The sequence below is a fragment of the Helianthus annuus genome, chromosome 5 (genome assembly GCF_002127325.2).
Source record: "Helianthus annuus cultivar XRQ/B chromosome 5, HanXRQr2.0-SUNRISE, whole genome shotgun sequence".
In the NCBI taxonomy this organism is placed as follows: Eukaryota; Viridiplantae; Streptophyta; class Magnoliopsida; order Asterales; family Asteraceae; genus Helianthus; species Helianthus annuus.
This window is the reverse complement of record NC_035437.2, coordinates 51,166,150-51,178,409: the sequence shown is the minus strand read 5'-3', so window position 1 is coordinate 51,178,409 and position 12,260 is coordinate 51,166,150. Positions and strand designations below refer to the sequence as shown.

Below are 12,260 nucleotides of genomic sequence, written 5' to 3'. Positions count from 1 at the left end.
GCCGTATTTCCATTTAGAGGCCTATGACTCAATTTGCAACACTTTTGGGAGTCAAGGTTTTTCGGCCGATGAAGTCAAGTTGGTCTTATTTCAGTTTTCTTTGGAGGATAAGGCAAAGAAGTGGTTCTACACTTTGCCTTCGGCATCAATATATACATGGGGGGAGATGCAACAAACCTTTTTGGATGAATTCTACACCGCCCAAAAGACCAATGATGCGCGGAAGGGATTGAGAAGCTTTCAACAACAACACGGTGAGATGTTTCATGAGGCGTTTGAGCGTTTTAACATGATGATTAAAAACTGCCCTCATCATGGAATTGAGTTATGGGAGTTGATGAACGCTTTTCATGAGGGGTTGAGTGCCGAAGACGCACGTGATTTAATGTCTATCACCGGAGGGACGTTTGGAACGAATTATGAGAATGAAGATTGGGAGTTTTTGGAAAGCATGGCAACTACATCAAAAAGGAAGGCCCAAGCTTCAAGAAGAGTCCGACCAACCACTAACCGACCACAAGTGCACGCCATAGATGATGGTAATGTTCAAACCACTAACCAAATATATAATGTTTGTGCTTTGTGTAATGAAATAGGTCATGCGGCTGAAAACTGCCAAGGGATGTTGGAAGGGCAATACGAAGAAGTCCATGCGGTTCAAGGTCAAGGTCAAGGAGGAGGTGGTAGGAACTACAACAACATGAATTCTAATACCTACCACCCCGGATTGCCTGACGGACAGTGGTAGGATTACTACCAGTAACAATGTCTTGCACAGAGTCAGGTAGACCATTGATGTACCTCTCGATAGCCTTATCGAGTGGGGTAACCATTGTTGGGCATAGTAAGCTTAACTCCTCATACCTATCTGTATACGCCCGATGCTCACCACTTTCCTGCTTCAAATCACCAAACTCCCTCTCCAACGCTCGTAGCTCATGACGAGGACAAAACTCCCTCATCATCAGAGTTCTTAGTTCAGCCCATGATTGTGCTAAAGCAACTTCAGCTCCACGGTCTCTCATAACCCCGTTCCACCATGTCAAAGCCCTCTTCTGAAATACGCTAGAAGCGAACTCGACCTTCCGATTCTCAGGACACAGAACATGACGAAATGTACTCTCAATGCTCTCGAACCATTGAAGAAGCCCAGTTGCCCCTTCGGTACCACTGAACTTGAGTGGTTTACCCGAATTGAAGCTCTTGAAGTTACAAGGAGCATTCTGATTGTTATTGGCTTGGTTCACTTGAGCTATAATGTTTTGGAGTGCGGCAGCCATGTGTTGTGCCAGAATATCTGCCATCTCGGCATTTGTTAACGGGTTTTCACGTCGAGGAGGCATGCTAAAAGAGGAAACATGAGAGGAAACGAGTGAGATGATTAGATGAAAAGAACGAGAGGAAACAAAATCAACAAAGGCAAAGATGGTGGTCATTCGTCTGTATCACAAAGCAAACAAACGACACACAGTGACTAATCAAAGTAAATGGGTCCAAAAATAATGCTTAGCGAAGACATGCTCGCCTATAAGTGAACACTCGCCCCAAGAGTTCCCAGGTAAGAGTGACTGGTCCGATTATATGGATTTGTACGAACACTCTAGCCTTAGACAGAAAACCCATTGTACAGGCATTCACCCTTCCAGTTTGCACGTGTTCACACTATTTAGAACCCAAAACTTTGACGAGATTTTGAAAACTTGGAAGGCACAAGGCCAAATGAATCATTCAAAAACAAATAATAAAATTTCAATATCAATTTGAAAAATCAAAAAGGGTTCAAAACCATATAAATCATTTGAAAACAGAAGATTGTTTTTCAAAAATCGTTTCAGAAAATTGGGTTCTTGTTTTGGTGATCACCTAAGGATAGGTGAAGTGCATGTTTTAAAATCTAAACACAAGACAACTTGTGTTGCCCGACCAAGCGGTATTTTAGATACCGTAACCCAAGCCCGTATAACGGAAAATAAGTTAAAAGTATTTACCTTTGCAAGTATAATCCTTAATTGAATAAATCACAGATAGCTTTTACTGGTCTCCTATTCTGGAACGAAGGTTTTAAAATAACCTATTAGAATCCTAACGGGTCTTTATATTTGCCGTAGCTTAGACCGGTCAGTTTCAAAGGATAGTTACGGTTTAATCGCGTGAAAGGCGAAAACCGTGAATGGAGTGTGATTTTGACCCAACAAGTTTGAAGACTTGTCTTATATGGGTATAATAATCATACTCTGGATTTTGGGGTCAAAACAATATGGTTTGACCCGTTTCGGCTAACTTATGTAAACTAGTTACCTAAGCCGAACCGTGCGCGCTAAAGGCCCGCAACGGGTAACCGTAGGAGTCCTACACTGATTTCCTAAGTCAATATGCCTTAAAGAGGTTGTGGTATCAGTAGGATACCTTCCATAATGCCCGTAACGAGTTTAAGTTGATATTATGCCCCGTAGGGGTATTTTGGTCTTTTTAAAGATTATAAAAAAGGTTTTAGAGTTCTACAGGAAATATGAGTTTCCCGAACAGTTTATAAAGTCTAAAATACTTTATTTATTATTTAAAATCAGTAGCAACTGGAATCGGGTCAAAAGACCTTGTAGAACTCAAGTTATGGCCGAAAAGGGCATATTCGGTATTTACCGAACCGTTGCCATTACCGTAGGTTATGAGCAGGTTAAAAATAATTAAAAATCCTTAAAAATCCTTAAAAATCCCAAAATATTATTTTACAACAGTGAGTAAAAGTTTTGGTGTCGAAATCCGGGTTTAGATAGGCGTTATGCTAATTGCGCTATTTAATTACTAAAGTTTCGCAATTTGCGCTATTTAGCATAACTCATAGTCTGGACCTCGGATTGACGTGAAATTTTAGGGACATGCTTAGAAATCAGTAACCAAGGTCATGATCCTTTCATATGTCCGAAATTCTCGTTTTAATTTAAAAAGGGCGTTACTGTCAACTTTTAAGCATTTAACGGAAATGTGTAAAAGACTCGGACAAACAACGAACCGGTCACAGAGGGTTATACCATCATGTAACCTCGTCCTAAGAGAGTCCTAAGGCATATCTAAATCAAACTTTAACAAGTCAGAACTGAAGTCAATGCAAAAGTCAAACTTTTGCGACTTTCGGCTCCGAACCGGGTCTAAACAGGAAATGGTCGGATCAAACAAGCTTAGACTAGTTTATATACTTATTATCATGTTTTATGAGTGTTCAAACAGGTTACATATCGTCTACATTACAGATTATGCAAGAAATCGCAAAATGACATTTCTGTTGACTTTTTCTAAGCACGTTTGACTCGATATTTGAACTAGTTAGAGTGGGAATCAGAGGGTGCCCTTTTAGGGGTTTAATACCCACATGATTACCATCATATAACTATCTTTGATTTGACAAACCACTGGACCATTCGTGATTTATCGCAAAGTCAATCGTTAATTACGACGGATTGACTTTTAGGCTAAACTAAGCAAAAACTAAGCCATAAAAGGGTTGGCATACTTACAGAAGCTTGGTGCACGAATTAGGATGCTAGAAGAAAGCTTGAGAGCTCCAGGAATGATCAGAAGGTAAGTTTTGAGGTGTGTTTTCACTTATGCACAATGTATGCCTTTTATAGTGAAAGAATGGCCTCTAGATCATTACACATCAACCTACAATGGAGCATGGATGATCAGCAGGTGACCCTGAATGCTAGGGGTCATGTAGAGGGCGCCCATGCTTCATTAATTGCCTCTATGATCGTTCACAAGCTCAATTAGTGCATCTGCCCATGTTTTCTGCATCTGTGTCTGTCACGCGGCCCGCATTAGATTTCATGCAGCTTGTACGCGGGCCGCATGAATCTTCATGTCAGACGCGTATCCACAGGTGGCTCGCGGCCCGCTTCAACTTATATGTTTCCCTCAGGCGGGCCGCCTGGGGCCTGTTTTCAAAGATTTTTGAATCTTTTGTAATGATTAACCGAATCTTTGTAATTAATAACCTGACCTTTCGGGTTCGAAGGGGTAACTTTACGATTTGGCCCTTGGTTAATTACAATTAAGGGCCTCGTGCCATTTACCCATACTGTTAAGTCCCCGGTTAGTTTAATTACTATCCGGAAAGCCTTAACTTTCATTGTTGACGCCTTTAACCCCTCTCGTACGAATTTGATCATAACTTTCTCGTTTGAAAACGGAACTTCGCGAAATTTATATAGTATATTCTAGTGAGCGTATTTTACTGTTACAAAGCCTCGGGTTCGTCAAAGGGTCACTCAGAGGTATAATTAAACATGTTGACACAGTTAACCCCTGCAGCTTGTAATCTCTCACTTTCTTCCGCGTTTCCCTTCCGTACGATCCATGATTTATTCGTTTGAAGGTACGAGCATCGTTTAGGGTTACTATACAGTATATTTACCCTTTGTTGACATTTATAACCCTCGAATTTACATACTTTCAAGGTTTGTCAACTTTAGTCCTTTATTTAATATCTAATGCCACGTGTAAACTAATGACACGTGTTAACACATTATTGGACACAAAATTTCGAGGTGTTACATAGGTGAAGTGCATGTTTTAAGATCTAAACACAAGATAACTTGTGTTGGGGTCCTAGAAAGGTAATAGTCTAGGTCAAAGCATTACTAATAACCCAATTCCCTATAACCATTGCCTCTGATACCAACTCTTCTGTCACACCCCGACCACGTAAAACATCAAATCATGGCGGAAACGTCGGGGAGTGTTGTAACAGAATTATTGTTCCACAACCATGGAAATTAAAATAATATTTTATTCATCACCCAAGGGTGGAATATATTGTTTCAAAACAAGAACCAACAGTTTACATTGTCTTAAAATAAAAAGAAACAAAAGTACATCACAATATTAAACTAAGTCTATCTTCATTTTAAGTTTCTAAGGCACAGGTCCTCCCTAGTATGTCATGATCATCCTAAGCAACAGCACCTGAAAACACATGTGAAAATAGGTACGTCAGCATAAAAATGCCTGTGAGATACATAGGTTTTGTGAAAATAGGATTCATGACTTGAGTTTAAAGAAAATGTTTAATGAAAATCAGTCATGAACCTTGTTAAGTGTTTTCTTTTATAAATCATTTGAAAAATGATAGCAAAATCGGATGATAAGTATATGTAAAAGAGTAATGTATGGTTAAAAGAGTAACCAAGTAAAAAGAGTTTGTATAAACCAAGTTATTTGTAAAAAAAAATGTTTAAGTGAAAATGTGTTGTAAAAGTAACATGTCTAAACTAAATGGCTTAAATAATGTTGGTGCACTACATCTGCTGATTACGTCTTGTATCGAGTCATTAGCCTTAAGTGTTAGATCTGGGCACAATATACGAGAAATAGTGAGATTGTATAGGTTTATAGTTCTTGGATCGCTCATAGGTACATAGGGTATGTGGGCCGCTCATGTGACAACTGGTTGGACCGCTTTTGTGTCAACCGGTTGGGCCGCTAATGTGACATATGTATGGACCGCTTATTGGGCCTGTCCAATAAGCGGTTCCAAAGTCCTATAAATACCCTAAGAGCGAATTCATTTGTAACGTTCCTGATTTTCATACCGAAGTGCTGCCGGATCGAAAACAGATTGTACTCATCGTCAAATCAATAGAAAAGGAGTTTAAAGTGATATACTAGCTATTCCTACGTCATTTACTTGTTTTCCGCACCTGTATTTGACGAAAACACCTCTGAACGACTCGTTCGGGTCAGAATACGATCCTACAAGTGGTATCAGAGCTTCAGGAGGAGGAGTTCTACAGGAATTAGCTGGAAATTGCCGAAAATTCTGTCTTCTACTCATTCTTTTTCAGTTTCAGATACTTTTCACGGTCGAAACTTGCTCAAAATCTCAGGAATTGTGCGCGATGGTATAAAGATAAACCCTTGAAAGTTTGGGGTTGAAATTCAAAGATTTAGTGGGTCAAATCATTGTCCGAAGTTGGATCGCTTTTCTGGAACATTCTGGATCGCTTACTGGACCAATCCTGGATCGCTTATTCGGTCGAGTAACTTGTGAACCGCTCGAACAACACTTGTGAACCGCTCTTAGATCACATCTGGAACCGCTCATTCATACACTTTTGATCTGGACCGCTCCAAAGTAGATTCTTGAATCGCTCTTTCGAACATTCTTGGATCGCTCGAACAACTCATCTTGAACCGCTCATACGGACGATTGAGGATCGCTTATTCAAACGATCAGGAATCGCTTATTTGGATTATCAGGGATCGCTTTTTCGGACATAGTGTGGATCGCTTTTGTGATTGTTGTTAAACCGCTTTTCTGTCAGCTGCATTGAATTTTTGTGTTAAGTCAACATGAGTTCTGAATTCTTCAACGCGTTTGCTACACCGAGCACTCCAGTCGCAATTGCTCAAGCCATGAGTATTGAAAATGAGATGGGAACCACCCAGAAACCTCCGAAACTGATGAGTATTGAAGAATACTACGGGTGGAAAGATCGCTTTGAAAACTGGGTTCAGGCAAATCATCTCAGATCGTGGGAGTGCATATTGGAAAAGTACACACTGCCTAAAACAGAATTGCAAGTCACTAAACAGATATCTGAATTCTCAGAACAAGAACGTGCAATGTACAGAGCAGAGAAAATGATGATCAGTTTGTTACAGCAGGCGATTAAAGAAGATATATTCATTCTGCTACAACACGACAAAACTGCGAAGTCAATTTGGGATGCTCTTAAAGCAAAATTCGAGGGTAGTGATAGTATGATCAAAAGCAAGAAGGCATTGCTTAAAAAAGAATTTGATTTGTTTAGCAGTTTGCCAGGAGAGGATACTAAAAAGCTAATTGAGAGATACTGCCATTTAGTGCGTTCGTTATCGATGTTGGGAGTTGAAAAAGGTCGGGAGGAATGGGTTGATAAGTTGGCTGACGCGTTACCTCAGAAAGAGTGGGGAACGTATTTGATGATACTGAAAAACACAGGTGTTTATGAGAAACTTACAATTGGTCAGTTTATTGAGAAAATTGAGAGTCAGGATCTTGAACAGCAAAAGATCGCGAGGATGAATAATCCTAGTGGTCAACAAGATGTTAAAATGTACTATAAGGGTAGTATTCCAGTTTCTGAAGCTGAAAGAAGTCCGAAAATTCAAACCGCTTTCAGTACTGGTGATTCATCTGAAAAAGCTGATCAGGGTTCAAACAAGAGCAGCATCGGGTTTTCATCGTTTCCGAGTGTGAATCCGAAAGAGACTAACACAGATTTTCAGTCTCAGAGTACAAAAACCGGAAATGGATACATAATTCAGTGCAACATAGCTCTCAACCTTCCAGAAGGTCAAAGCTTCTCTTAAGACACTGCTAAAGACCACATGGCACTTCTTGGTTCAGTTCTGTTATCCTATGAAGGTCTTGTTGCTGGTAGAATCGGAAATCCTATGCTCACCAAAGAGGATTACGATCAAATAGACACCGAGGAAATGGAACTTATGGATATCAAATGGTGTCTTGCGAGTGTTCTTCGTCGGGCTGAGAAATTCAAAACCATTACCGGGAGAAATGACTTTCTTGATGCACATGTTTCTACTTTAGGTTTTGACAAATCTAAAGTTACTTGTTTTCGATGTAGGGAGAAGGGCCATTTCAAACGGGAGTGCAAAGGAAGAGAAGCTAGCGGAGCACAGAATCCATTTGGAAAAGATGACTACTACCGCAAAGCTATCTATCAGCAAGTTGGTCAATCCCAGGAACCTCAGACAGCTCACGGAAGAAAAATTGAAGATTCCAAAAGAGCTTGTGTTGTAGATTTCAGCTGGAGCGACTACATATCATCTGAAGCCACTGCAGAACGCATTATCGATCAAGATGATGAGAAACTACCAGAGGGTTTTAGTTGGGACATGTTTGTAGATGAATAGGGAGGTTTTAAAGCTTTCATTGCAAAGATCGTCCGAGAGCCAAATTTGTTTGCTACTTGGATGAGATCTATTGGAGAGAATGTGTCAAGTGGAGATGAAAAATCTGTGTCGTCTGATAATAGTTCAGATAGTACTGATGGAATCTCAGAACACTCTGGAGATGTTTCAGATAGTTCAGATGAAATTGTACAAGATGAAACTGTGCTAGACTAGGATGTTGTATTTGACAAAACACCATCGGATTCTGATGGATCAGATGGTGATTCTGATAAGTCTGTACATTTTGATCGTTCACCTGATATAAGCAGCAGTGATGATGAGGAAGAGAAACATATAAAAATTGAAAAATCTCAATTGTCTCCTAATAGTTTTCATTTCTATTTTGCAGAAAAAATGGAGAAACTGGAGGAGGAACGAGCTGAAAAAGATAAACAATCTGAATCTGAAGATGAATTTCAGAATGTTGAAAATGTTGCTGAGAAGATTACTGAAAAGGTGATCGAAGTGGAAAAGGTGATCGAAGTCGAGAAAGTGGTAGAAGTTGTGAAAACAGTCGAAGTTGAAAAAATAGTTGAAGTCATCAAGCCCTGTGAGAAGTGTTTGGAAGCTTGCAAAGAATGTGCAGCAAAAGATGACATCATAGTTGAGTACGAGAAAAAGAAAGAGCAGTTATTGTTTAATCTCAATTATGTGAAGGAATCGTACGACGTGTTGAACAAAACAGTAACTGGTCTCCAAAAGACAAACACAGAAAGAGAACAGGCGATGACGATGATGAATGCAACTTTAATGTCAAAGCAAAAAGCTATAAATTTCTACATTGAAGAAAGTGCCAAAATGGAAGCAAGAGTTGGAGAAAGAAAAGATTGAAAATGAGAGGATTAGGAGGTTATTGTTGAGCTATTCTACCTCTGATTATGTTATTGATCGAGTTTACCCAACTGTTGCAGGAATGGAAGCTTTTCAAGCAGAGAAGCCGAAAGAAAAGAAAGACTGTGGTAAGAAACCGACTGTTAGCTATAACAAGTGTCCACCTCCAATTTGGGATGGGTATTCACCTAGGAAACCAAATGAGGAACAACTTGCAAAAGCAGTCAATATACAGCTTAAAACCGACACAACTGACGTTTTACCAGAAAATATTGATGTGACGTTTACCTCGTCCGATACTGATCATGAGTCTGTTCTAATCAAAAAAGTGGTTGATCAAGTGTTGGATACTGATGAGGAGTCCGAGTCGATATCTAAGTCTGGAGGGTCAAAGTCGTCAGTTAACAGTCAAAATTCGTCGGTCAAACGGTGTTACAGTAAAGAATTTTTGTTATCGAAAGCAAATTTGGATGATGAAACATTCGAAGTTGTTTATACTTTGAATGGTTCTGACAAATTATATTACAACAAAGAGTTTCCGATAATGAACATCAAAACGGAAGTAATTAACAAAATTTTTAAACTAGTAGAGATTAATATTCCTGAATTAAAAGTTTTGAACAATTTTGAAAAATCTAAAAAATATACTTCTAGAGTTCAACAACGTTTAAACAAGAAAAAGAGTTACAATTCTGGTTCTGGTTTTCAAAAGAAACCTAACCAAAATCGTAGCTATAAAAAGAAAGGTTTAGGTTTTATTCCACCAGAAAATGATAAAAATATGAAAAATTCTAAAACAAAATTTGAATTTGTGTCAGGTGGAAGCTCAGACGAGGAACAACAGAAACCATTCTGGAGACAGTCCAACAAAGAGTTTCTTGCTGAGAAAAAGAAAAATGGAGATGAGATTTGTTATCAAAGAGAGACTCGTACCTGTTACAGATGCAATGAAATCGGTCACATTGCATGGAACTGTACACGGAATGCTAAAGCAAAACAGGGAGTGTCTCAGAAGTTGAAAGAGAAAGTTGTTGATGTTGAACCACCGACTGAAAAACTTAGAATGTTTGAGAATTCAAAATTCGAGGTTGGTGAATGTTCACAAAAGAACAAGTATGAGAAGAAAGGAAAAGACAACCAGGTGTGGGTTGCGAAGAAAGATGATGTGATCATCGGCGATGAATCTGGTTCCACAAAGCCAGAAGAGCCACAGGTTGAGAAAAAGATCTTAGTGAATGATGAGGAGTTTCCATCATTGAAGTTTGAGGAAGTAAAGAAGAAAGTGGGAAAAACTGAGATTTCGAATCAATTCTACAAAGAAAAGAATGATTTTGATGTCGAAAAAACATTCAACGGGAATGTTAAAAAGATATTTGGGAAAATGTTGAGCGGAAGAGCAAAGGGGGTCAAAGATTTTTACGCTACGAAAAAGGCTACATACAACCCGACTGCTCAGGAGTTGAAATCCATCAAGTCTGAGAAGACTTGGATGGATGTTTGTTTTCCATGATAGTCTTAGGACTACGCCGGAGATCCCAAGTTTATATCGTGGATCATGAATCGGCATCTTTCTAGTATTTGAGAAGTTTGAATATTTGTGGTTAATGCTTGAATGTTTTGTTTACAGGATGAAGGACTACGCCGGAGCTTCCAGGTGGTTAATTGCGAAGCAGGAATCGGCATTCTGGTTGAAAAATGGTGATGTAGACGTAATATTCCTACACCAAGTGATTGTTGGGTATCTACAAGTGGTAATCTTGATTCCACATGTGGTATTTGTGGTTAAATTTTGAGATGTTTGTATTCTTTGAAGTGTGTACATTTACAAGTGGTACAGATGGTTCTTAGATGCAAATGGTAAATCAGGGACATTAATTTGTACTTGATTTACTATTCATGATAAAAGATAGACAAGATGATGAACCACATCCCCGTTTTTAAAAGATAGACCTACAAGTGGTTGCTATCAACACAAATTTATTTTCCGGAAAAGTCATTTTGATTAAAACAAACTTAAGTGTTTTGAAATCTAAATGAGAAAATGATTTGTGATAGGGGGAGTTCAGATTGTTTATGCCTGGTGAATGGCGATTTGATGTGATTCAGTGTCGGTTGTCAAAGTTTCTATATAGTTTGTTTTACTTTTTATGTTTTCAGTAGGTCATATTTTTAGAAGTTTTCAAATTTTCTTTAAAATGTGTTTGCATTTTAGGGGGAGTAGGGAATTTTCAGAAAATCCAAAAACATTTGAAAATTTGAAAAAGCCAAAAACATGATAAATATCAAAAATGAGTTTTGTTGCGAAAAAGAGGAAATGATAGTACATCAGTGGACTATCACGGCACGCTAAAGAAATGAAAAGTTAAAAAGTGTTAAACAATCTTACTGCGGATGTGTCAGTAGATTTTCACACATTTAGTAAATTGAAACGAGATATAAATCTAAATCAAACTTGCTTAATTCGTGGGTAACTATTCTTGAATATATGGGTAACCCCCGAAATCTTGTTTGAAAGGTCCCGTATTCTGAGATACTAGGTCTTTATACTCAGTGATATCTGGGGTATTATCCCGGGACTTCTGCTGAATGGAAGTTCTGACCTAGTCCCCGGATAATACTTTCTGCTAAAAGCTTTGAAACATAAGCTTCGCCCTCAGCATGCTGATGAAACAATAAAATTGATAGTCGCTGCTGTTGAAATGCAAAAAGATCCTCTAAAGGGGACCCACCAAAAGTCGAGCCGTCATCACTCTGCTGAACGGAAGTTCTGACCTGAGCTCTCACGGTTTCGCATCTACCCTTTACAGATATCATCTGTGGTATACTCACCTGTAAGACTGAATATTTGGGATCTGGATACGGGAGTATATTCAAGTGGAGTGATACACAATTAAGTTTAAGTCTCTAAAACATTAATATCGTATCTCGAATCGATTGAAATTTGTGTTGAGAATTTAAGAGGACAAACATACTGACAATCTAGGTAAATTGTTTAAAACTAAAAATGAAATCAAGCTTAACGGTGTTGGTGATTTGTCTCACAAACTGATATGATCCTCTTGCACGAACTCACAAAAATATTGTGTGTAAATAGTTTATTTCTGCATTTTATTTTCTCACCTTGAAAAATTCAAAAAGATTTTGTGTGTGTTTTAGCATAATTTTGAAAAGTCAAAAAGATTTTCGACAACTGATATTGGAAAACTGATTTTCAAAATTCCATGTGCTAAACATGATGAGCAGTATTTGAGGGGGAGTGTTTGTGTAAATCTAAATGTTTTCGATAAATCTAATCTTCTTCAAGTGGTTCATCATAGATTGGTGAGAGAAAGTCTTGGGTTGATGCACAGGTTGTTGATATGTAATAAATCTAGAAAATTTATTTCTGGGTTAAGATTGTGCAGGAATCAAGAGATCTGATCAAGAGAATTAAAGTGTTTTTAGAGCTAGGTTCTTCGATTCTGAAGGCCTGTGTA

The 12,260-nt window shown here is 38.5% G+C and overlaps 1 non-coding gene across 1 annotated transcript; it reads right to left on the bottom strand.

Moving 5' to 3' along the window:
* Positions 1-215: 215 nt before the first annotated feature.
* On the bottom strand, positions 216-321 carry LOC118492809. Its single transcript, XR_004894811.1, has one exon. It is a non-coding gene; the product is annotated as a small nucleolar RNA R71 (small nucleolar RNA).
* Between the last annotated feature and the right edge of the window lie 11,939 nt (positions 322-12,260).